Below are 23,860 nucleotides of genomic sequence, written 5' to 3' on the forward strand. Positions count from 1 at the left end.
ATTAGTACAACCTACTCTGTCATTCCTATATATTTTATGCCTCAGTATTACCATGTCCCATTGATTATCATTCCACCAAGTTTCTGCAATGCCTATTATATCAAGATCCTCTTTTAATATCAGGCACTCAAGTTGACCTATCTTGGTATTTAGACTTCTAGCATTTGTATACAAACACTTACAAAATTTGTCATTTTTTAATTGTCTGCCATTATGCGATATAATTGAATGGAACTCTTTCATCGGTTTCTTTTCCATTCCTATGTGCGTTTTACTAACTTCTCTCCTTTCCTCTTTAGTAGGATATACAGTATCCTGTGACACTCTGTATCTCAGGCGAACACCCTGCACCCCCATGTGCATCCTTACAATATGATTGTGTGGTATCCAATGCAAAGTTTGTCATGTCAGGTGTCTTTGGAAGGCTCATGATGCACTGAGCATTGTTATTATAGTAATGTTATAGGTTGTAATTTCATGCATATAGTTATGAGACTGAAAATGTGCCCTCATAGCCTAAAACAAGCCCAGGCAAAACTCTCCAGAAGCAGAGGGGCAGTTCACACCTCATCAGGGCACATATGGCACAAACCCAGCCCAGCCTCACAGGAACAAAGGACACTGGCCTAGGCAGCAACAAAAGATATGTTGGACTCTCAAGTGAGTCACCCCCATCCCGTTGGTCAGTTTGGGACTACGATGAGGTAATGCTCTCCTGACTCTGAAATGGGGGTGGGGAGGACAAAAAGCCAAGGGGAAGAAAGGACACGATAAAAGGGAGAGATGTTTGCCATGCTCTTTCTCTCTTCCGCCTCCATCTACAGACACCGCCACCAAGTGACTGAAGCACTGATCAAAGGGGAGAGCCTGACTAAAAAGTAACCAGCCAGCCTGTGGTGAGAAGCATCTAAGTTTGTAAGGGCACTGAAAGCGTTAAGATCAGCTTAGAATGCATTTTGCTTTTATTTCATTTGACCAAATCTGACTTCTTGTGCTTAGATTTTAAGTGATTGTAAGTCAATGTTTTGTGGTTAATAAATTTGTTTGTTTATTCTACCTGAAGCAGCTCATTTGGTTTGAAGCAGGTCAGAGACTCCTCTTGGGATAACAAGCCTGGTACATACCAATTTCTTTGTTAAATTGATGAACTCATACAAGCTTGCAGCATCCAGCGGACATAACTGGACACTGCAAGACAGAGGTTCCTAGGGTTGTGTCTGAGACCGGAGATATCGGCTAGTGTCATTCAGTTGCACAATCCAAGCAGTTGCTGGACAAAAGTGCTCACTCACGTAGCTGGGACCAGCTTACATGCCAGAGGCTGTAGGTGAACAGCCCGGGAGTGGGGGTTCTCACAGCAGAGCACGGTAAGGCTGGCTCCCAGGGTCAAGGATTGGAGTGACTTAGCAGACCAACGGTCCAGATAACACCAGGGGAATGTCACATATCCCCTTTAATAAAGCCTCCCCTAAAGAACATGTCTGTCCAAACTGTGCACTCCTCTTCATCTGTTGGCTTTCCCACAGCCCTTAGCTTAAAAACTCCTCTATGACCCTTTTAATTTTACATCCCAGCAATCTGGTTCTGTTTTGGTGGAGCCCATCCTGTCTGTATAGGGTCCTTCTTTCCCAAACGGTTCCCCAGTGCCTAATAAACCTAAACCCCTCCTCCCTACACCATCGTCTTATCCATGCATTGATACCCTGCAGTTCTGTCTAACTGACCCTGCATGTGGAAGGGGAAGCATTTCAGAGAATGCTACCATGGACGTCATGCACTTCAATCTCTTATCTAGAAGCCTAAATTCAAGTGAGAGGTAGTGGCAAGAAGATAAACACAAAAATAAGCAGTCCTTAACTAAGGCTGGTCTACATATAGAGCTATTCCTAATTAACTCCATGTGTGGACTCTAATTCTGGAATAAAAGTGCCCATCCATGGAATTGGGAATAACTATGTGTAGACAAGCCCTAACAAAGCCTCTTGGTTAGCAGAAATATTCCTTGTGTGTAAGCAAGATAATTAATTTCCCAATTCCTCCTTTCTGACTAGGGGTATGTATACACTACCACTTGTCGATATAACTAATGTTGCTCAGAGGTGTGAATAAGCCACCAAGTGACCTAAATTGCACTGACTAAGCACCGGTGTGGACAGTACTAGGTTGTCAGTAGAGCTTCTTCTGCCGACATAGCTACCGCCACTCGCTGAGGGTAGGTTAATTAAGTCAACAGGAGATCTCTCTCCAGTCAGCTTAGAGCGGCTACACAAGAGAATTTACAGCAGCACAGCTACATCCGTGCAGCTGCGCCGCTGTATGCTCACTAGTATAGCCATAGCTTAAGAGCTTCCAGATCCTCCTCTCTCACTGAGCTGCAGAAAGGGTAGGTATTTCCAGTAGAGATAAGGAGGTGTTACTACCATTATACAAGGCACTGGTGAGACCTCATCTGGAATACTGTGTATAGTTCTGGTCTCCTATGTTTAAGAAGGATGAATTCAAACTGGAACTGGTACAGAGAAGGGCTACTAGGATGATTGGAGGAATGGAAAACCTGTCTTATGAAAGGAGACTCAAGGAGCTTGGCTTGTTTAGCCTAATCAAAAGAAGGTTGAGGGGAAATATGATTGCTCTCTATAAATATATCAGAGGGATAAATATCGGAGAGGGAGAGGAATTATTTAAGCTCAGTACCAATGTGGACACAAGAACAAATGGACATACACTGGCCATCGGGAAGTTTAGACTTGAAATTAGACAAAGGTTTCTAACCTTCAGAGGAGTGAAATTCTGGAATAGCCTTCCAAGGGAAGCAGTGGGGGCAAAAGACCTATCTGGCTTCAAGATTAAACTCAATAAATTTATGGAGGAGATGGTATGATGGGATAACATGATTTTGGCAATTAACTGATCTTTAACTATTCATGGTAAATAGGCCCAATGGCCTGAGATGGAATGTCAGATGGGGTGTGTCAAGGTTCCTTCCCCACTCTGAACTCTAAGGTACAGATGTGGGGACCTGCATGAAAAACCCCCTAAGCTTATTTTTACCAGCTTAGGTTAAAACTTCCCCAAGGTACAAACTATTTTACCTTTGGACTTTATTGCTGCCACCACCAAGTGTCTAACAAATATATAACAGGGAAAGAGCCCACTTGGAAACGTCTTTCCCCCAAAAATCCTCCCAAACCCTACAACCCCTTTCCTGGGGAAGGTTTAATAAAAATCCTCACCAATTTGCATAGGTGAACATAGACCCAAACCCTTGGATCTTAAGAACAATGAAAAAGCAATCAGATTCTTAAAAGAAGAATTTTAATTGAAGAAAAAGAATCACCTCTGTAAAATCAGGATGGTAAATACCTTACAGGGTAATCAGTTTCAAAACGTAGAGAATCCCTCTAGGCAAAACCTTAAGTTACAAAAAAAAGACACAAAACTAGGAATATACATTCCATTCAGCACAACTTATTTTATCAGCCATTTAAACAAAACAGAATCTAACGCATATCTAACTAAACTGCTTATTAGCCCTTTACAGGAGTTCTGACCTGCATTCTTGCTCTGGTCCGGGCAAAAAAACAACAACACAGACAGAGAGAACCCTTTGTTCCCCTTCCTCCCTGCAGCTTTGAAAGTATCTTGTCTCCTCATTGGTCATTTTGGTCAGGTGCCAGTGAGGTTATCTTTAGCTTCTTAACCCTTTACTGGTGAAAGGGTTTTTTCCTCTGGCCAGGAGGGATTTAAAAGTGGTTAGCCTTCCCTTTATATTTATGACAGGGTGGGATCTGAGTTCCTCCAGAGAATTCTTTCCTGGGTATCTGGCTGGTGAATCTTGCCCACATGCTCAGGGTTCAGCTGATCACCATATTTGGGGTCAGGAAGGAATTTTCCTCTAGGGTAGATTGGCAGAGGCCCTGGGGGTTTTTCACCTTCCTCTGCAGCATGGGACATGGGTCACTTGCTGGAGGATTCTCTGCATCTTGAAGTCTTTAAACCATGATTTGAGGTCTTCAATAGCTCAGACATAGGTGATAGGTCTATTGCAGGAGTGGGTGGGTGAGATTCGGTGGCCTGCATTGTGCAGGAGGTCAGACTAGATGATCATAATTGTCCCTTCTGACCTTAATATCTATAAGTCTATGAGGGTGAGCTTCTTCTCCCTACCTGCTCTCTGCAAGCCTGATTCAATGTCCACTTAAGTCAATAGGTACCTTTTCACTGACTTAAATAGGCTTTCAATTAGGCCTCATATTCCTGCTCGGAGGAGCTTCTAGTTAATCTCTTCACTATTTTAGTGTTGGAAACCTACACCTATTCATGTTATACATCTTTGCTTTTCCAGCCAACCCTCCCCTATCAAAAAAAAATAAGTTTTGCTTCCTCAGCAAGGCCAACAAAACAAAATTGGAGCTTGTAAAACCAAAGTGCAGCAGAGTAAGACTGAGCAGATTCTTGTCAGTTTCATAGCTGTCCACAGGTTTCTAAATGAAACTGACAAGAATCATGTCAATTTCTTTCTGTGGCTTAGAATGTGTGAGCAGAGGAAGCCCTGAAGTTAGTGATTAGGGGGACCCCCTCAAAAAAAAAGGTGGAGGAAGGAGCCGAAGGGCACAGCCACCACACTTACTCCAAAATTGCAGGAGCCAGGATGCTAAAAAAAGGAGGGGTAAAATAATCCCTACCCACAGTCAAAGCAGTGAGGAGAATCTAGAGTAATGAAAATTATTTTGTGTGGGGAAGTGGGAGAAGAAAAAAAAAATATAGGGGATGAGAGAGAAAGGGAAAGTAGTTGCAGAAAAGAGTACATTCTGGCGTTGTACATACCTATTATTGACACTCATCCTGAGGGCCTGTACAGTGGATTTGACACACAGCAGTAATGTGACACCTTAATCCAGGATGATAAAACCCTTACATCAAGTAATCATGTATTCCATTTGTGTGTGACATTATGATAGATAGACAGATAGATATACATACATACACACACACACCATGTGGACGGAATGGAGAGAGGAAGAGTCACCTTACTTGTTTCTTTCCACTTGCTATATTTGAAACACAGCCAAGTAAAATATCAGCGTTTTTCAAATGGAACAACTATTCTAGGACAGATTGAGTCTCAACAGATTTCAAACAAAGCCCTTAGGGAGAAGAAGAACCTTTCAACTCTTTCCTCACCCTCCCCACTAACCTAGTGGAACAAAAGTGAAGGGAAAGTGTCCCATATTCACTGCCATTAAACTATCTCATAAGCAGGTGCTTGCCAGTCCCTCTAGCATTTCTTACTCCAGTTTGAGGGAGAGCAAGTTAAGATGGGCAGTGTTATTTTTCCCCCCATAGAATCAAACAATTTTTGCCCCATTCAAGAAAAACAGAATGAATTTAGGATGAGTGGTCAGCCTCAGCCTTAAGTCTTCATGGCTTTATTTACACTGATTTTTTAAGTTATTTTGGTAACTGTAAAAACACACTACACAGAAAGAGGAAAACGAGAAGAAAATCAGCTTACATAGAAAACAATGCATTTGCAACTATGCCAAGACAAGACTACATAACATGATACGGTAATGTAATGAATGCTCTCATGCTAAAGTATTTCTAGATTTAGATTAATAATAAATTGTTCACATTCCATCCACTCTCCCACACATCCCCAATAAGCACCACCCAACTCTAAAGCCTGAATTGCAGACACTATTCTTCCTGGAAAAAGTTCTCTGAGACCACAAGCTTTTCTACTTTCTTTCTATACCTACACTCACCAAGCAGACACAAGGAACACTGCACCCTCAGAGTTCAGCATACTGTCTCTGCAGCACTCCTCTATTTTTTCTAGTGCAGGGGGGGAAATTCTTGATTCACTGAGTCCATGTTCCAAGTACATATTGGGTTAGTGTTTAGATCACTCATAGCAACTTGGCAAGTTTCAACTTAGTACCCAACCCTGGATGTTACAAAACCACAGCAAATTAATAGAATCGACAGGATCAGCTCAAGAGAGCAAGGAGTGGAACAGCCAGGCTCTGCAAACTAGCATGGAGATGTACTGGCAAATTGTCCATGGAAGTTTAGGACCAGAACAACGCAGGATACTATAGGTCAAGACTGTGGTCCAACAGGAGAGCTGCGAGGGAACCCAGGACTAGGAGAGCAAGGGGTACTGCAGTTTAGGGTTGAGAAAAGTCAGCTAAGTTGTACACAGCCATTCAAGATGTCAAAAGTAGGGAATGTTGTGCTCGTTCTTCACAGTAGCAACACTGTTTAAGAGGGATATGTACACAGCCCATGGTTTAGATTCTGCTTAGCTCCCCATATAATTAACTCTTTACTTCATAAAATCATTATATAAAAGTTCTCTTGAAAAGGGATATCAAAACAAAACCGTTCTAAAATATTTTAGATCGTTTTAAGCCATATTTACCAAAGTATTACAAAAAAGTCCACATCTAAAACAGTAAAATTTTCAAAAAGACTTAAATCCAACATGGAATAATTGTGATTAAAATACTGCCATTGATGACAGCTTGACGACTTGAATGAGAAGAGATGGTTGATTTCAATTCAGTAACTACTTGTGGATAAAGTCTACTTCACAAAAGCCACTACTGCAACTGGAAGTAGTCAGCAGTCTACTTAGATCCTTGCATGGCCCCTAACATTTCAGCGTTAGAAAAGGCCAAACATAGGACTAAACAGCGTAAAAATAAATCCTCTCATGATCAGGTCAGAAGCACAATGGTGCTGGAGAAACTAGCACTGCCGACTCTGTTAGGTGATGGTGGTGGAAAGCCAGGGTTGTTTTGTTTACCTAAAAGCTTTCATGCTCAAACTCTTAGTCCAGTGCCTTTCATAAGCATCAAGTTTACTTGAACTAGTTTAAAGATTTTTTCTAAAATATACATTCCAATTAAAAAGCCACCCTAGAGATATGCATGAGCCAGCTATAAATGCCTAGATATACCCAACCCAACAGTCTCACATTATAGGGAAATCAAGCAAGCAGTATGAAACCCTTTGAGGCGATTACATATTATACCCTCATTTCAGATAGTAACTTTCAAGCTGCAACAGGAGCAACAGGAATTGTGCAGTACAAATTCTACGAAGTGGCCCTCCAAGAAGAGCACCCATTGTCATTTAGTTCTGCAAGGGCTTTAGTTAAAGATGACCTGCGAAGGAAAAAAATAATAGGACCATGCACTGCTTTTCTTTTTAATAATGTATAAAGGCATGAAAGGACACATGAAAAGATTTGTTTCTGCTTTAGGGAAAAAAAACAGGTCTTACCCATCCCTCTTTTTCTTGAAGACTATAGATATCTGGAGAACTAACAGAACCAAGACATCATGAGTGAAATTGAATTAACCGATGATGTTACTTTTAAATAGATTAAACAAACCTGAACATCCTTTCAAAGAGCTGGAAGAAAAGTTATGTAAGGACATCTTCACCTAGCCAATGAAGGGCTGAGACAGCTCCCCACACACATAAGACCTCCAATGAGTACACCATCAGAGGTAAAACTTGACATTACTAATAATCCTTAGCTAAAATTTATTTTAAACCCTGCTTACAAACACCCTGCAGGCTTTCTTTATGTATCAAAGCACCAAGAAAAGCACAAACCTAATTACTTTTCTGGTTTTTAGGTCACCTTAAAAAGAATCTCTCTTCAGATGCTCCATTGCAGGGGACTGGTCTCTTCGCATTGGGGACTTTCCTTTATAATCTGCCCAGGGACCATAAAGGTTCATTTAAGGGCAGGTTTTAGCACAAACAAAGGTCCCATCATTCCTAAAGCCCCTGGAACCTGATTTAAAGATCAAAGTCCAAATTTACATTTTGTCAAACAGAGACTTAACTTTTTCTACCAGAGAAATAAATGCAATGGGGCACTATCAGGATGTATAAGCAGCCAGTTGGGAAGAACCTAACTTGTCAGAATATCCAAAGGTTTCTCACAGATACCTGAGTCTGAGAGTACAGCAGGTACACAAGGCTACCAGATTCTCCAAGATCACATGGAAGAGTGCTGGCACCCAAACATCATCCTCACCTACTGGGATTATACAGCTGCGAGTCACACACTCTGATCTAAGCGATGGTATCATAATACTATTCAGAAGTAACATCAGATTTGCAAATCATTGCCATGGGTAAACAAGTGATCCATTTTCTGAAGGCCTGGAGTTTACTGAAATGGTTGAATGCTATTCTGCTTTCCTCAGACCATTAACAAAAGTTTATCAATCAAGGAATATATGACTAGCCTGCCAGCCAAACACCCTCTTCTCATCACAGTCCCTTCTACAGAGCAACAGGGCTGTCACTGCCCCTCTTTTGTCATGTCAAGTGACCTTACTGAGAAGATACAGCAGACAAAAATACAGATACATATAATCCAAGTTGTGTTAGAAAAATATGAAAACCCATTTAAGGTGCTGGGTTCAGAGAACTCTTCAACCAAAAAAAAGGTAGGTGCAATAAGCTTTTTAATAAACTGAAAAATTCAAAACCACTCTTTAAAAAAAACCCCAAAAACCTGTGATGGTGAAAGGTGCCATATTGAAAGTCCCCAAAAGAAAACAGCTTCTCTCACACAAGGCCCAGATGATGCATCAGAACCCGAACTTGAAAGGAGTTCAGCCTCCATTATCCCACTCAGTCTTGACTGAGACTGGCCAAAAGATCTGACTGCGGTGCGGGCACCTGCCCACTAGGAAATGTACTAAGAACCACTAATTCATTACAAAAAGAAAAGGAGGACTTGTGGCACCTTAGAGACTAACACATTTTTCACTTGTTGAGTCTTTAAGGTGCCACAAGTCCCCCTTTTCTTTTTGAGGATACAGACTAACACGGCTGCTACTCTGAAATAGTTCATTACAGTTATCCACTGATGAGTCAGCAGATTGTAACGTTTCAATTGCTGAGGATATGAGCATACTATTCCCAAATCTCTAAGCCCCCAACCTCTTTTTAAATAAAAGAGCAAGTAACGACACATCAGAAAAAGAGCAAGGGTGTGGCCTAGTCAAACTGCCCTCCCGCCCCCATCATACTGGAAGGGTTGTCATGTTGAGGGCTAAAGATGAGGCCAGTTCATAGGCACTGACTCCGTGGGTGCTCCAGCCCTGGAGCACCCACAGAAAAAAAAAAAGTTACAGGGTGCTTAGCACCGACAGGCAGCGAAACTCCCCGCTAGAGTCTCCCACCAGCCCCACTGATCAACTCCTCCCCCTCCCTTCCAGTGCCTCCTGCATGTTGCAGAACAGCTGTTCCACAGCATGCAGGAGGCACTGGAAGGGAGGGGGAGGAGAGGGACAGGGTGTGCTTGGGGGAGGGACTGAGCAGGGCTGGGAAGTGGCAGGGTGGGAGCTTGAGGAAAGGGGGCTGGGCCTGTGGCAGAGCAGGGGGTTAAGCATCCCCCCGGGGCCTATAGGAATCATAGAATATCAGGGTTGGAAGGGACCTCAGGAGGTCATCTAGTCCAACCCCCTGCTCAAAGCAGGACCAATCCCTAATTTTTGCCCCAGATCCCTCTCAAAGATTGAACTCACAACCCTGGGTTTAGCAAGCCAATGCTCAAACCACTGAGCTATCCCTCCCCCCGGAAGGAAGCCAGTGCCTGTGGGCCAATTTACACTCAAACGTGGCATGACACCAGTGTTGTGCTGAGTATGGAAAAGGATAGAGAACAACCATGAAGGCATGGGGGAAAGCTGCCTGGATGAAAAGTTTCCCCTGACTCTGCCACAATGGATCACTTGTTGATTCACACTGCACCCTTTTACAATCTACAATCCCAATACAATCTACCTACCTAACTTGCACAGCTAACGTTTGCAGTGTTGTAGCAACGTTGGTCCCAGGATATGAAAAAGACAATGTTGGTTGGTGATGAAATATCTTTTATTGGACCAACTTTGTTGATGGAAGCTACATGGTTTTGAGCTACACAAAGGTCTTCTTAAGGTCTGGGAAAGGAAGCAGATCTTCCCCACACCTAAGAAAGAGCTTGGTGTAGCTCAAAACCCTGTAACTTCCACTAACAAAGTTGGTCCAATAAGAGATATCTTCACCTATCTTATCCCTTGCATATTTAATACATTATAACTTTCTCTTTCCCATGGTGGGTAGAGAATAAGGCACTTTCTGTGACAAGAGATCACAGAAGGTGTGTGCTGGGCATGGGGGCTGCAACCACCTCCTTCCCCACCACGCGCTTGTTTAAAGGGGCCACACCACGCAGTACCCGGCAGCCGCACCACTGTAAATACAACTTCTAGCTAAAAGGAGAGGCATCAACACAACACACTCAGGAAGTATGCTCTTCATTCCTCAGAGAAGCCCAGTCCCATTGTTTTGATGAGACCTTGTGAGTGATCGGTTCTAGATTGCCCATCCCGAAGGCAACAAGGTGCTGCTAACTACATGCTTAATGTATTCATAATACAGTCACCCCATCTCCTCTGCTTTGCATATAGTGTGCATCTCTCTCTCTTTTTTAATCATTAACACACACACCCCCTAGCACAACACCACATTCACCCCCACTTCAAACTTCACTAGTCTTAAAACAAATAATTATTGGGGGTCAGAAGGTAAAGAGGCGTGGGACACTTCAATTTTCTCTTTTGAACGAAGAAGCTATTCTACTAAATCTGAAGAGGGTGAGACCAGAAGAACCTTCCTATCTCCTCCCATCCCGCCTCCACCTACCCCCTCCTTCTTCGTCACCCGCCCCGAATCCGAGTCCCTGGGCACCCCTGTTTGTAACCGGGTTTTTATCGTCAGCCAAGGGGAGCGGGGCGGGCCCTACTAACAGCCACTGGGCCGCACGCTGTGAATCATCCCCCCCCGGGCCCCGCCACCGCCCTCCCACGCGCACACGCCCCCTCCCCCACCCCCGGGGCAGGGTCCCCTCGGAGCAACGAGGGGATCCGTTACCTGCGACCCTCCCTCCCCGGCGCGGAGGGGGGAGCGCGGGGCGGGGTCTCTCAGTGGCGCGGGCGGCGGGGCCCCGCTCCAGGCCGGGGGGGGCTCCGCGGCGGCGGCGGTTCGGGGGTTTCTCGCTCCATTCTCCCCTCACACACAGGAAATAACACAGGGTCAGCTGACCCCGCCCAGCCAATGGGGAGGTGGTGGAACAGCGGGAGCAGCGCGAGGCGGCGGCAGGTCCCGGGCAGGGAGGCAAGGAGGAGGGCGGCGCGTGCGTGCGCGCGCGCGCGCTCTCGAGGTGTGTGCTGGGCGTGGGGGCTGCAACCACCTCCCCCCCCCACGCGCTTGTTTAAAGGGGCCGCGTCACCCAGTACCCGGCGGGCGCACCGCTGGCTCGGGGCAGCTGGTGCCACTTCCCCGCGGGTGAGGGGCTCCAGCAAACGGCGGCTGTAGCGCAACTCCGCGCCAGGCTCCTCTCTCCAGCTTCCCCACCACCACCCGGTGGCCCCCGGGGCAGAGGCGGCTGGTGCTTTTCACGCTGCGTGCAGCGGCCCCCAATGGACGCCCAGCCCAGCCCAGCCCGGGCTCCAGCCCTGCCCTGGGTGGGGGCAGGTGGCTCGGTAGAGAACGAGACGCACGTGGCCCGGCGGCAGCAGCGGCGCTAATCGCTGGGAGCTCCTGGGGGAAACGGGGGTGTGCCGGGCAAGGCTCTGCGGCTGCCCCGCGCACAGAGAAATCAGGGCTAGGAGCAAGCCCGGACCGTCCCATTTCAGCGCCCTGCAAGCAGTTCCCCCGTCCCTGCCTTCCCAAGGCTCTGCTAACGCTCAGGGCTCCCGGGGCCGGGCACAGGCTGGGGCACCATGTGAGAGTGACCTTTTAAGCAGCGTTTACTGGTGCTGGCCTGCTTTACAGGCCCGCAGTAAAGCTCAGGACTGGAGGTTGCTGCAAAGTCTTCCTTAAGCACCGCTCCCAGCGCTAACCCCCAATGAAAAGGGGATGCAGTAAGGCTGGGCTGGGGCCAGGTCTAGGCCCTTCAACTATGTTGCTGCTGCTGCCCCTTTACCTGACAAAAATAACTTCAATTTTCCATTTGTAAGTTGTGCTAAGGTGACATTACTACGGAATTTTTAAAGCTCTGATTTTTCTGAGTCACTTTAGAATCTAATCGATGCTGTTTGGTCTCTTTTTGTACCTCACTCAGCTGGAACATGAAAGCTGGACTACTCACTTCTGTGCATTTTCATTGGAATCAAAAGTGGTCAGTAACATTTTCTAGTGAGGGCATTATACATTAACCCTTAAATTTTGGCCAAAAGTACAGTGCTCTTTTAAGGAGCAAGGTACTGCAGAGCAACACTGCAGTACAGTAGTACAGCTGTAGAGAGCCCAGGAAGCAGCAGGTAGGGTGTAATTCAGATCTAATGTACGCCACCAGACCTGAAAGTGAAGGGGGAAAACTTACATAAAGCCTATCTGCTTTATACATGACTTCAGCCTGTAGTATCAGCTCTTCACTTTCACAAGTGCTATACTATTTTCAGAAACAATTTGAAATAAACAATTTTTAAATGCTCTTGTAATATCTCATACAAATCTTTAATTTAAGGGTGATTAAGTGTACTTCCCCACCTTGAGCAATAAGTTCAAGGTTTTGTGTGGGTATTTCCTAGTGTACAAAAAATTAGCATACTAGTGTAGGGGACTGAAACATGGAGCTTGGTGGAAGGGCCAGCTGGGAAGCACGGATGCAAAGCCTGTCAGATAATCATCTTCTCCCTTTAGAATTTGCATGTCAGTGAAGGAAGCTTTGAGACACTCTAGCCTCCTCCATCTGCCACTCATAGCTTTTCATGTGAAAATGCAAAATACTGTCAGGTAGAGAATCTTTAAGTACTCAGCAGAGAAAACTCAATCATTTAAATCTCTCTAGAAGGAGTTTTACAGAGCAAATACGATGGTTTCAGTTAAGTTTCCCCAAGCCCTGCTCACAAGACCCTCATCCCTTGTTGTAGGCCTTACTCTGGAAGTAGACCCTTGCTTATAGCTCAGCCAGTAAAAATTTCAAAATTACACTGTACAATGCATTCTCTGTCAAAAGTGATTATAGGTGAGACTGGGGCCTAGATGAGACAGGCTGAAGTGCAGTCTAAGTAAGACTGAAGTTGTGGCAATAGATTGGGGGAGGCAACCAGAAAATATATCTACCCCACTTTATTGATTATAAGTGCCTACCATTTGTCACTCAATTTAGCAATTTGGGGGGTGTTACTGAATCCACAGCTGCTGTTAGACCACCCTGTATATGGTAGGAAGAATTAGATTTTTATTAGTCAAAGTCAATTTAACTGTACACATAAACAAACTGATGTAAATTTTTATTATTAATGGAAATATTTTTTCCAGACAGGTGAAGTAAGAAAAATGCAGCTTGAGAACTTACTGGAGTTGGATTTAAGGATATTTACTTTGTATGTTTTGACATGTGATGTTGACAATTTGTGATTTAACAGTTATAAATCTTTAACTTTTTGAATCTCAACATGTACTGTCATTAAAAATTGTCTGCCTCCCGCCCCCAAAATTTCCTGCAACAGTGAAAATTTAAATAGGGGAAAAAATAATAAGAAATGCTTAAATACAAACTGATATTATCCATCAAAATTATATAAAAAATAAAAATCTATTCTCCCATGCCTAATCATATAGCAAAAGTTTCTGGTAAGGTGTCTTCTCCCACAATCTTTGACTTGTCAGGAGCATGCAACTGTTCCTTTCTGATGCAAACCTTCTGCTGTGATCTATGATGCCTTATCTCCCTCAGATTAAATTGCTGCAATGCTCTCTACATGAACTACCTGGAAACTGCAGTTTGTTCAGAAGGCAGGAGCCATCTTATGAAACAGAATCTCTCCAAAAACACATTACACCAGTGCTCTGATCTGCATTAGTTACCTATTGGTTTCTAGATACAGTTTAATGACTTCACCTATAAACCCCTGAATGGTTTGCAAAAAAATGCCATGAGAAATGCCTCTCTCCCAGTGATACTGCCACAAGGGTGGTTAGTTGAGGTGCTCAAGCTGGAGTTCCTGTGATACAGCTTCTGGCAGTGTGTTCACCATGAGGAACCCTCCACTTTGGAACCTACCTTTCCCTGGTATGATATAGCCCAAATCTTGTTGGCCTTCAGAGGATGCTAAAAAGCTGTTGGAGATGGAAGACCATGATAAGGGCTGTTATCTTGAGGGAGGGGTATTAATGGATTGAGAGTTTAGAGTGGAGGATAGATTTTTTTTTGTATAGATATTAAAATACATAAAATACAAAGCTATTTATAGGCCATGATGTTTAAGATAACTTTCTATTTAGGCTGATTTCTTGTAAAAATTAATGTACGTATGGTGTGCATATTTTTGATTTATGAACATATAAACAATCTATAATCTTCTAAAAAATCAGGAATTTCTTGGTTAAAGATGCAAAAAAAGTTAGACTGAAAAAAATAATTAGGAACATATGATACTGCACTAGGGGACCACTGGTCTGATTCCACATGGAAATTCCTCTCTCCAGCAATGGCCATTACCAGATGCGTCAAAAGAAACAAGGAGGAGTAATTTTTAAACGTTTGCAACTCAAACTAATCAACACATTTACTTATTCTTATAAAATTCATTTTGGGCTTAAAAAGAGTATGTGCTTAGTAAATTTGGGGATGATGTACCATAGTTTGAGAACTGGTGACATAGTGTATGTACAACTGGTGATAACTAGGTTGGTTTATAGTAAAGTATTAGAATAAGTATCCGTTGTAATTATGCTAATTAAAGCTACCAAGGTGATATGGCAAGTACTTTTGAGTTTTAGACGTGGTATGCTAAGTCCAAGAACTACTGACACTATGCTGCTCATCCATGAGAGATTTCATAACAAGTGTCAAAGCCTCATTTATCATATCAGCAGGTTGTTTCTGCTAAAATAATCAGCAAGTAAGTAGTTAACAACATTGACTTCTAAATGGTGATCTTTAGGTTTCAGAGTTAACGATCCTATTGAGCTGAATGGGGCAGTTCACTCCTCAGTGATATTATTTTAGGTTGTCTGAACACTCAGGAAGACAACCATGCATCAATTTACATTTGATTGATGTGTATAAAGTTTTTCTTCACAACTGAGGGCTACAATTCTTTTTCTTTAGAGGAAAGAAATCTTAGATTCTGCAGAATCCACTGAATGACAACCATTGGACTACAATAATTTCAACATAGAAATAATTATGGCTAATAGAACTAATTAAAAATTAAACCCATTAAGACACTTAGGCCCCAGTCCTATAATCAGATCCATGTGGCTGAAACCCTATACCTGTGCAGATCTAACTGCAGGATCAAGGCCATAAGTAACCATCTATACTTGAAGCGAGTCACTTTTCAAAGTTTAAAAAAAAAAAGAGAGAGAGAGAGATTTGTTAGGTATAGCCAAAAAGAAATTCTTAAGGGGCCATCTTAAAATTAATATAACAAACTAATCAACAGATGTGCTTGTAAATTCTCAGAAAATTCATTCTGTACTCCAACAATAAGTGCTGTACATAGAGAGGATATACTATATTATTCATACATAAGAAAGACCTAAGTACCTGCTTTTAGTGCAAATGTCTACACAACCTCAACTATAGACACACAATGGCATCTCCCGTTCCCTCCATTTATTACCCTCCAAAACCTGCTTCTTTCTCCATACATTCCTTTTTCCTCATCCCCATCAGGAAGCCTCAGTTTGAGAATACTTGTATATAAATGAGGGTGGGATGAGAGGCAACGTGACAGCTAACATTTGAACCCTTTAGCATGGAGACTCAAAGAATCCTGGGAAAAGTAAAGGCATTTAAGTAGTCACTGAAAGCTCAAGTAAATTTCTCCCTGCTTCTGCAGCCATCAAAGTTCACAGGTTAAATAGCACTGGTCACTTTAGTATTCTCAGGTTCCATCTGCTACTTCAGTATCAGGTTTACCCTACAAATCCCATTCCTGTCTCTCACAGGACACAAGTTCTCATGGGGATTTGAAAATTCCCTCTGACCCTGAGAGGACTGACAACTGCAGATGAGATAGTCTCCTTTAGACATGGAGGTCACCAATTCTGATCTAGCCATGGGTCAGAAGTTACTCAGTCATGACCACACTCCAGTAACATATATTAAGAGCTGGGGAGGGGGGGGTGTCACAACCACATGCAAAAGTCATGGGTATCCATCTATAGGGAGAAAAAGGATAGAAACAATGGTGTCTAACACATTTGTACCTTAAAAGGTGGCTGTGCCAGATCATGGCTGAGGTGCACAGGGTGGGGATATTGTCTTTCCTGGGCCTTTTCTGTACCTAGAGTACATCAGTGTCCAGGTGCTGCCAATTCAGCATCAAAATCAGCCTCTTAAAGGATTCATTTTATAAAAATATCACTAACTACTCTCAGCAACTCCCTCTGTCTGTGGACTGGAAGACATCAGACCACACAGGTGTTTCTAAGGGGGAGAGGATTTCTGAAGGTGGTTGGTGAGATTCTTTGAGGTGGAGTTTTTAGAGAAAAAGTTTGACGCTGAAAAGTGCTGAACTGGCAGCACCTGGCAGGCTGATGTTATTCCACACAGAGACCGGAGCATACAGATTTCTCCCAGGCACATACACTGCATTCCCTCTCCAAAATAGCATCTTTATCCCATCAAATTATTTCCCCTTTCACTCTATACTATGCAGCATACACACTCTTGATGTTACTGGTACAACTTTTATCTATAGCACTTAGATGCTATGGGGATGGGCACGGGCACCAGAGAAAAAACTAGATATTAATACAAAAGAGGCCAGCAAGATTAGTCACGTATAGACCACACTACCGTGGACTGAAACACTAGTTGTGAGACAGCTAATTCTTTAGGCAAATTCAAAGCAACAGCAGTTTGTCTGTCTTGAAGTGAGACAAACATCAGTATGGCTGCATTCATTAGTATTTTCTAGCACTATTCCCATTTCTTCCTTCTACTCTTTTTACAGTGATTCAACTAAAAAGTCTTACATCTGACCACTGGTGGGAGGGGCAGTATTCAATCTCTCTCAGGACTCTGTGGTAAGAGCCTGGAGGGCTCCTCCCTCATTAATTCACTGGCATTAGACTCCCTAAAAGATACTAGTCAAAAAGTCTAGCTTCTTCGTGGAAATATTTTATGTAGAGCAGACAGTCTCAACCTGGTGGTCATGACTTGGTCCACCACTTGGAAATGGCTCTCCTTCAGACACCAGGGGCACCACCATAAGCCACAGTGCTGAGGCCTGCAGTCCAATTGCTGCAATATCAAATCAGCCAGAGTGAAGAATTCTGGGGCATACCTAAGGAGAAGCTGATACAAGTGGCTGAATGTGGGTGTCATGAGAGGAAAAAAAGTCAAAAACTGAAATATAGAAGAGAATTCTGCTTCTCTCGCTTTATATTTCAATACTCCTCTCACCCCATCTCTCTTTTACAAGGAACTAGCATATGAAAATAAGATTTTTTTCCCCCTTCAGATCTGTTCAGCTTCTGCTGCTTATTCCCTTCACTTCTTGTCAGAAACCTCCATTTGCAATATCAGAATTCGGTTGCTGTGGAAGTGGTTTTGATGTCGCAGACAAAGGAATCTGACTCTAGGAAGAGGAGCTGAACTTTTGAGGGAAAATTATCCCATATCCATGAAGATGTTTTAAGTGTGTGAATTTAAAATACTAAGCCATACAAAATTTATGGCTCACTGGCAAGACATTCTCCAGCGAGGCAGAAGAGACCATTATATCAATAAATCCTCATTATCTGAATCACTAAACATATCAAAATAGTAAAAGAAGAAAATATTAGAACCACCACCCATCTCTTAAAACAGTCTTATGAAAACCAACTCTGCCTTGCCAGAACACGTTTTATAGAAGGGGATTTTAAAATGTGTTTGCCTTTAACAGGGGTTTTCTTTGTTGTTGTTTTTCTGCCCACAGGGGAGTGGGAATTTCCAGACTTGACAGGATCTCCCCATTTTTAAATCCCCATAACATAGGATCTCAAATTTTAGAGACAGTGGAGATTAGATTCCTACTTCCATTCCCCCACTGGTTTCTTCGCACATGTATGCAAGAGTTGTTTTGAATATCAGATGATCAAAAACTTCTTTGGGGGTATTTTTTCTGTTAGAAGGTGTAGGGTTGGTTCTCCACGTCACTGATCTCTTAGTATATAACAGACTCCCCACTTCTATGTAATTACAGAAGTTTAGGTACATTACAAAGCATCTGAGACAGGCTTATGGCAGGAGGTGGAGGGTAAGCAAGGTGGATTGGACTGGACCAGGACTGTTGGATGCTGAAGGTATTCTTGGCTTGTCTGGTAAGAGGCCCGTACTTATGCCTGGTCTGAAGGACTATTTAGATATACAATAAATCTCAGGAACCTCCAGGGACAGAAACTAATGTTACACACCAATGAATTGCAGTTTTGTTATGACATATAGCAGGATTTTATAGCTCTGGTGACTCATGAAACACTGGACCCCACCTCCCCTCCTGCCCCAAATCATCATATTCTGATTTCCCTTATGCCTTATCTTCCCCCACCCTTCACAAGAAACCGCAAATCCAACAACTTCCAATTCAACTGATTTTAATATCTGCTATATCAAGAACTGCAAGGGCTAGAAACAATGCAGTATTGAAGCCACTAATCTCACCTTTCAAAAACCATTAATCCCTGACTCTAAGAGTTTAGCAACAAAGTCTTCTAAGATTGTGCTGGAACTGAAGTAGGAACATGGAGCAACAGTAATCAGAATGACCTGATTTTAAAATATGAGTATTACCTACTGTCCTAGAAGCATTACCTACACATAGATCAGAGTCCCAGGCTGTTAGTAACATCCTGGGCAGTTCCTACTTCCAGGCTCAAGAGGATCTACAAACAGTCCAATTAAGTTAACTGAACTTAATTTTTAAGATAATAAATCTTTGCTTCTATAGGCCATTACTGTTTCTCTTGGAGATGAAAATAGGAATTCATTTTTCTAGGTGCATGGGACTCTAATGACCCAGCAAAGTTTGAGAGAAGAGGTAGTCACAGCTGAGGGACAAATATTTAACTTTTCTTTCAAGGTTTATGAAACCATTAGATTTTGTCTACAGGGAAAATGTTGGGTTTCCTGTTTGTTTTTAAATTGCCAGTACTGCCGTCTTTGTCAAGGTTCTGAATGTTGAGCCCCGGGGGGTCTTTCCATCTCATGCATCTTCACCAGTAAAAGAGGTGCTACAGTTCAAATTAAGCCCTCAGTGAGTTTGCACAGGTCTTAGCCAAGTTTAAGGTCCAGAATTCCATTCTTGCCAGGATAGAAAAAAAAAAAACACTGCAGCACAAATGATTTAATGACCAGTGATCAGAAATAATAAAAATTCAGTCCTAGGAACAACCACCAGCACCACTGACCTGAACCCAGTACTCACACTCATTAGATAGATAGATACACACACACATATACACATACATACATATATATACACATACATACATACGGACCTGACCTTTGTGCAGGTCAGAGTAGGGAGAAAGCATGTATCATCCCTCGAGGATGATATAGGTGACAAATCTGAGGAACTGTCCCAGATTGAGGTGTCATTAAAGGAAGTTTTGGAACAAATTGAAAAACTAAACAGTAATAAGTCACCAGGAACAGATTGTATTCACCCAAGAGTTCTGAAGGAACTCAAATGTGAAATCGCAGAACTACTAACTGTAGTCTGTAACCTATCATTTAAATCAGCTTCTGTACCAAATGACTGGAGGACAGCTAATGCACGGGTGGCCAACCTGTGGCTCTTTAGAAGTTAATATGCAGCTCCTTGGATAGGCACCGACTCCGCGGCTGGACTTACAGGTGCCAACTTTCCAATGTGCCAGGGGGTGCTCACTGCTCAACCCTTGGCTCTGCCACATGCCCTGCCCCCAGTCCACCCCTTCCCGCCCCCTCCTGTGAGCCTGCCATGCCTTCGCTCATCCCCCTCCCCCCAGCCTCCTGCACGCCACAAAACAGCTGATCGGGAGATGCAGGGAGAGAGGGGGAGGTGCTGATTGGTGGGGCTGCCGGTGGCTGGGAGGCGCTGGGAGCCAGAGTAGTGGGGGAGAGCTGATGGGGGGCTGCTGACATATTACTGTGGCTCTTTGGCAATGTACATTGATAAATTCTGGCTCCTTTTCAGGTTCAGGTTGGCCACCCCTGAGCTAATGTGACGCCAATTTTTAAAAAGGGCTTCAGAGGCGATCCTGGCAATTACAGGCAGGTAAGCCTAACTTCAGTACCGGGCAAACTGGTTGAAACTATAGTAAAGAACAAAACTGTCAGACACATAGATGAACATAATTTGTTGGGGAAGAGTCAACATGGTTTTAGTAAAGGGAAATCATGCCTCACCAATCTACTAGAATTCTTTGACGGGATTAACAAACATGTGGACAAGGGGGATCCAGTGGATACAGTGTACTTAGATTTTCAGAAAGCCTTTGACAAGGTCCCTCACTAAAGGCTTTTAAGCAAAGTAAGCTGTCATGGAGTGAGAGGCACGGTCCTCTCATGGATTGGTAACTGTTTAAAAGATAGGAAACAAAGGGTAGGAATAAATTATCAGTTTTCAGAATGGAGAGAGGTAAATAGTGGTGTCCCCCAGGGGTCTGTATGGGGACAAGTCCTATTCAACATATTCATAAATGATCTGGAAAAGGGGGTAACCGTAAGGTGGCAAAAATTGCAGATGATACAAGATTACTCTAGATAGTTAAGACCCAGGCAGAGTGCGAAGAGCTACAAAAGGATCTCTCAAAACTAGGTGACTGGGTAACAAAATGACAGATGAAATTCAACGTTGATAAATGCAAAGTAATGCACATTGGAAAACATAATCCCAACTATACGTATAAAATGATGGGGTCTAAATTAGCTGTTACCACTCAAGAAAGATCTTGGAGTCATTGTGGATAGTTCTCTGAAAACATCCATTCAATGTGCAGCAGCAGTCAAAAAAGCTAATAGAATGTTGGGAATCATTAGGAAAGGTATATATAATAAGACAGAAAATATCATATTGCCTCTATATAAATCCATGGTACGCCCACATCTTGAATACGGCGTGCAGATGTGGTCGTCCCATCTCAAAAAAGCTATACTGGAATTGGAAAAGGTTCAGAAAAGGTCAACAAAAATTATTAGGGGTATGGAATGGCTTCCATAAGAGGAGAGATTAAGGAGATTGGGACTTTTCAGCTTGGACAAGAGACTACTAAGGGGTAATATGATTGAGAGCTACAAAATCATAACTGGTGTGGAGACAGTAAATAAGGAAGTGTTATTTACTCCTTCTCATAACACAAGAATTAGGGGTCACCAAATGAAATTAATAAATAGACAGCAGGTTTAAAACAAACAAAAGGAAGTATTTTTTCACACAACACACAGTCAACCTGTGGAACTTCTTGCCAGAGGATTTTGTGAAGGCCAAGACTATAATTGGGTTCAAAAAAGAACTAGATAAATTCATGGAGGATAGGGGTCCATCAATGGCTCTTAGCCAGGATGGGCAGGGATGGTGTCCCTAGCTTCTGTTTGCCAGAGGCTGGGAATGTGTGACAGGGAATGGATTCACTTGATGATTACCTCTTCTATTCATTTCCTCTGGGGCACCTCACATTGGCCACTGTTGGAAGACAGGATACTGGGCTAGATGGGCCTTTGTTCTGACCCAGTATGGCCGTTCTTATGAGGAGGCATATTCCCAAGGACGATGCTTATAAGACAGAATTCTAGCTCGTGATGCAGCCATTCAGTCCACCAGTGGGGAAAAAGAACGGCGGGAGGGATTGCTCTTTCCAGATGATGGCTCTGCTTCACAACTTTTATGATAAAATTCATTCATTCATTGAGGTGATCAAGGTTCTGTCTTGCTCTGCTAACATTTCTAAAAAGAGGTAGTGACCACCTCAGAATTAGCTAGCATTGTATCTCGAGAAAAGGATGTTTTTCATGCCTAAGTCTTTTTCTTCAGGATTGAAGGGACGGGGGAGAGGGGGGAAATGGGTGATGGTGGTGGCAGCAGCAGCAGCAGCAAGAGAGCCTCTCATAATAAGGGGGGGGGGGGGGGGAAATCTATTCAGTTTCCCTTTACCAGCCACTGGAGGCTCTCCAGGGGATTCAGGCATCTTCTGCCCAGGGCTCTCTCTTGCTCTCAGAAAGATCCTTGCATGTGCTCCCTGATTACTTCCCCTCCTCAGAGAGGGAAAATCCCTTACCTCAAATGCTTTTAGCCTCTTGTTGAGATCTTCTGCCCAGCTGGAGCCTGCCTCCTTCTCTCACAGCAGTGTATGAATGTGGCAGAAGACACCTGGCAACCTTCCTTTGCTTAGAAAAGGGATCGAATCCTCTGCCCTTCCAATATGGGATAGGGGTAACTCCTGGGTACAATATTGAGGAATGTCTGTCAGCATACTGAAGGGAATTCATAGAAAAGCAAAAGAGTGGTGGAAGCCTCATGACTTCAGTCATTTGAAACAGGTCTGGACAACGTCCAGAGGAATATACGGGAGGGAACAATCCTGCACTAGCCAAAGGAGAGGACAAGGTTTAAGCTCTTTTCCAGATCTAATCTCTGCTAAATCACATCCTCAAATATTCTCTTCCCTCAAATCACATTGTGGCTCCACACACAGATTACAGCAGATACACTACTCAGCCCCACCTAGATTTTGCCACGCATTGGTTTTCTGTCGCACCTGTCTTCTGTCGTTTAGGATAAACAGCAGAAATGAGGGAGCTGTGGATTTCCTGGGGGAGTGATGGGTCATTTGACTTCATTCTCTGAGGGGTGAGGTAGGATTCCAGGCTCCACTTCTGAGTTAATAACTGGTCATGGCTCAGAGGAACCAACACAACACTCAGATAGCAAAAGTGTTTTTACAAACTAACAAATCTTCACAACTCCCCTGAGAGGCCAGTAACACCCTTTTAATGCCAGGGAAAGGAGCAGAGATGGAAAGACATACGAGGGGTTATATCAGCATCCCAGAGTGGGGAAGAGAAGATGAAATTTAGTTATGCAGAGGGGGCAATGCAATAGCTTTTCATCACTGAAGACCTGGATTCAAATCCTGTCTCCGATCACCACTGAAGTTACATTAGCACAGAGATTCTCAAACTGTGGGTCGCAGAGCCTTTCCTAAACGTCTGCAGAATTACATATTTTCAGAACTATGCAGTAGGTGCATCTCTTCTGATAATCCAGCTGTCTGTTTAGACTGCAAGAATGCTCCACAATTAATTATACATCTCTGCTCAAAAGACCAAGTCTGTAAGTGCAAGGGGGTGCTGTTCATCAAGACTCAGATGTACTGGCAGAGGTGCATGAGGGTCCAGCTGTAAAAAAGCACGGGGTGCTGTAGGTCATCAGGACTGAAGCACACTGGGGACCAGAAAATGGAATAGCAGGGATGCTGCAGACTGTCAGGACGAGATTAACACAGCTCTGCCGATCAGGGTATAGGAATGGAATAGCAGAAATGCTGCTGGTCATCAGAATGAGGTGCTGTGGTAGAGAGGAGCTTGCATAGCACCTTCATGCACCTTCTGTCTCCAGCGCTTCGTTTTAAAAATAGAACAAAAACACTACATCACTGTCAATAAGAGTCCAGTTGAATGTGAGTCAGTGCAGGGTCATTTTTAGCCAGATACCCTTCTCTGCTGATTTCCTTGGAAGTCCCTTTTCCCTTGAGTGTGTATTTAATAAATAAAGAAACAACGCAATGTCATAAAGCTTTTCACTGTCACTCTCTCCCCATCCTTCCTCCTCCAGACACAGAGACTAAC

At 43.4% G+C, this 23,860-nt stretch overlaps 1 protein-coding gene across 3 annotated transcripts in view; it reads right to left on the minus strand.

Annotated features, from left to right (window-relative positions):
- The window catches only part of TCF20 (transcription factor 20), a 213,389-nt gene that overhangs the window by 96,603 nt on the left and 92,926 nt on the right, over positions 1-23,860 (minus strand). Inside the window, exon 1 of one of the 3 annotated variants that reach the window (XM_084627343.1) lies at positions 10,957-11,088. The exons of the other annotated variants lie outside the window; for them this stretch is intronic. The gene's annotated coding sequence lies outside the window, so the exon portion shown is untranslated. Of the gene's footprint in view, positions 1-10,956; positions 11,089-23,860 lie in introns of those variants that run through there. 3 annotated transcript variants of the gene reach the window in all.

Source organism: Lepidochelys olivacea (genome assembly GCF_965140295.1).
Source record: "Lepidochelys olivacea isolate rLepOli2 genome assembly, chromosome: 1".
Taxonomy (NCBI): Eukaryota; Metazoa; Chordata; order Testudines; family Cheloniidae; genus Lepidochelys; species Lepidochelys olivacea.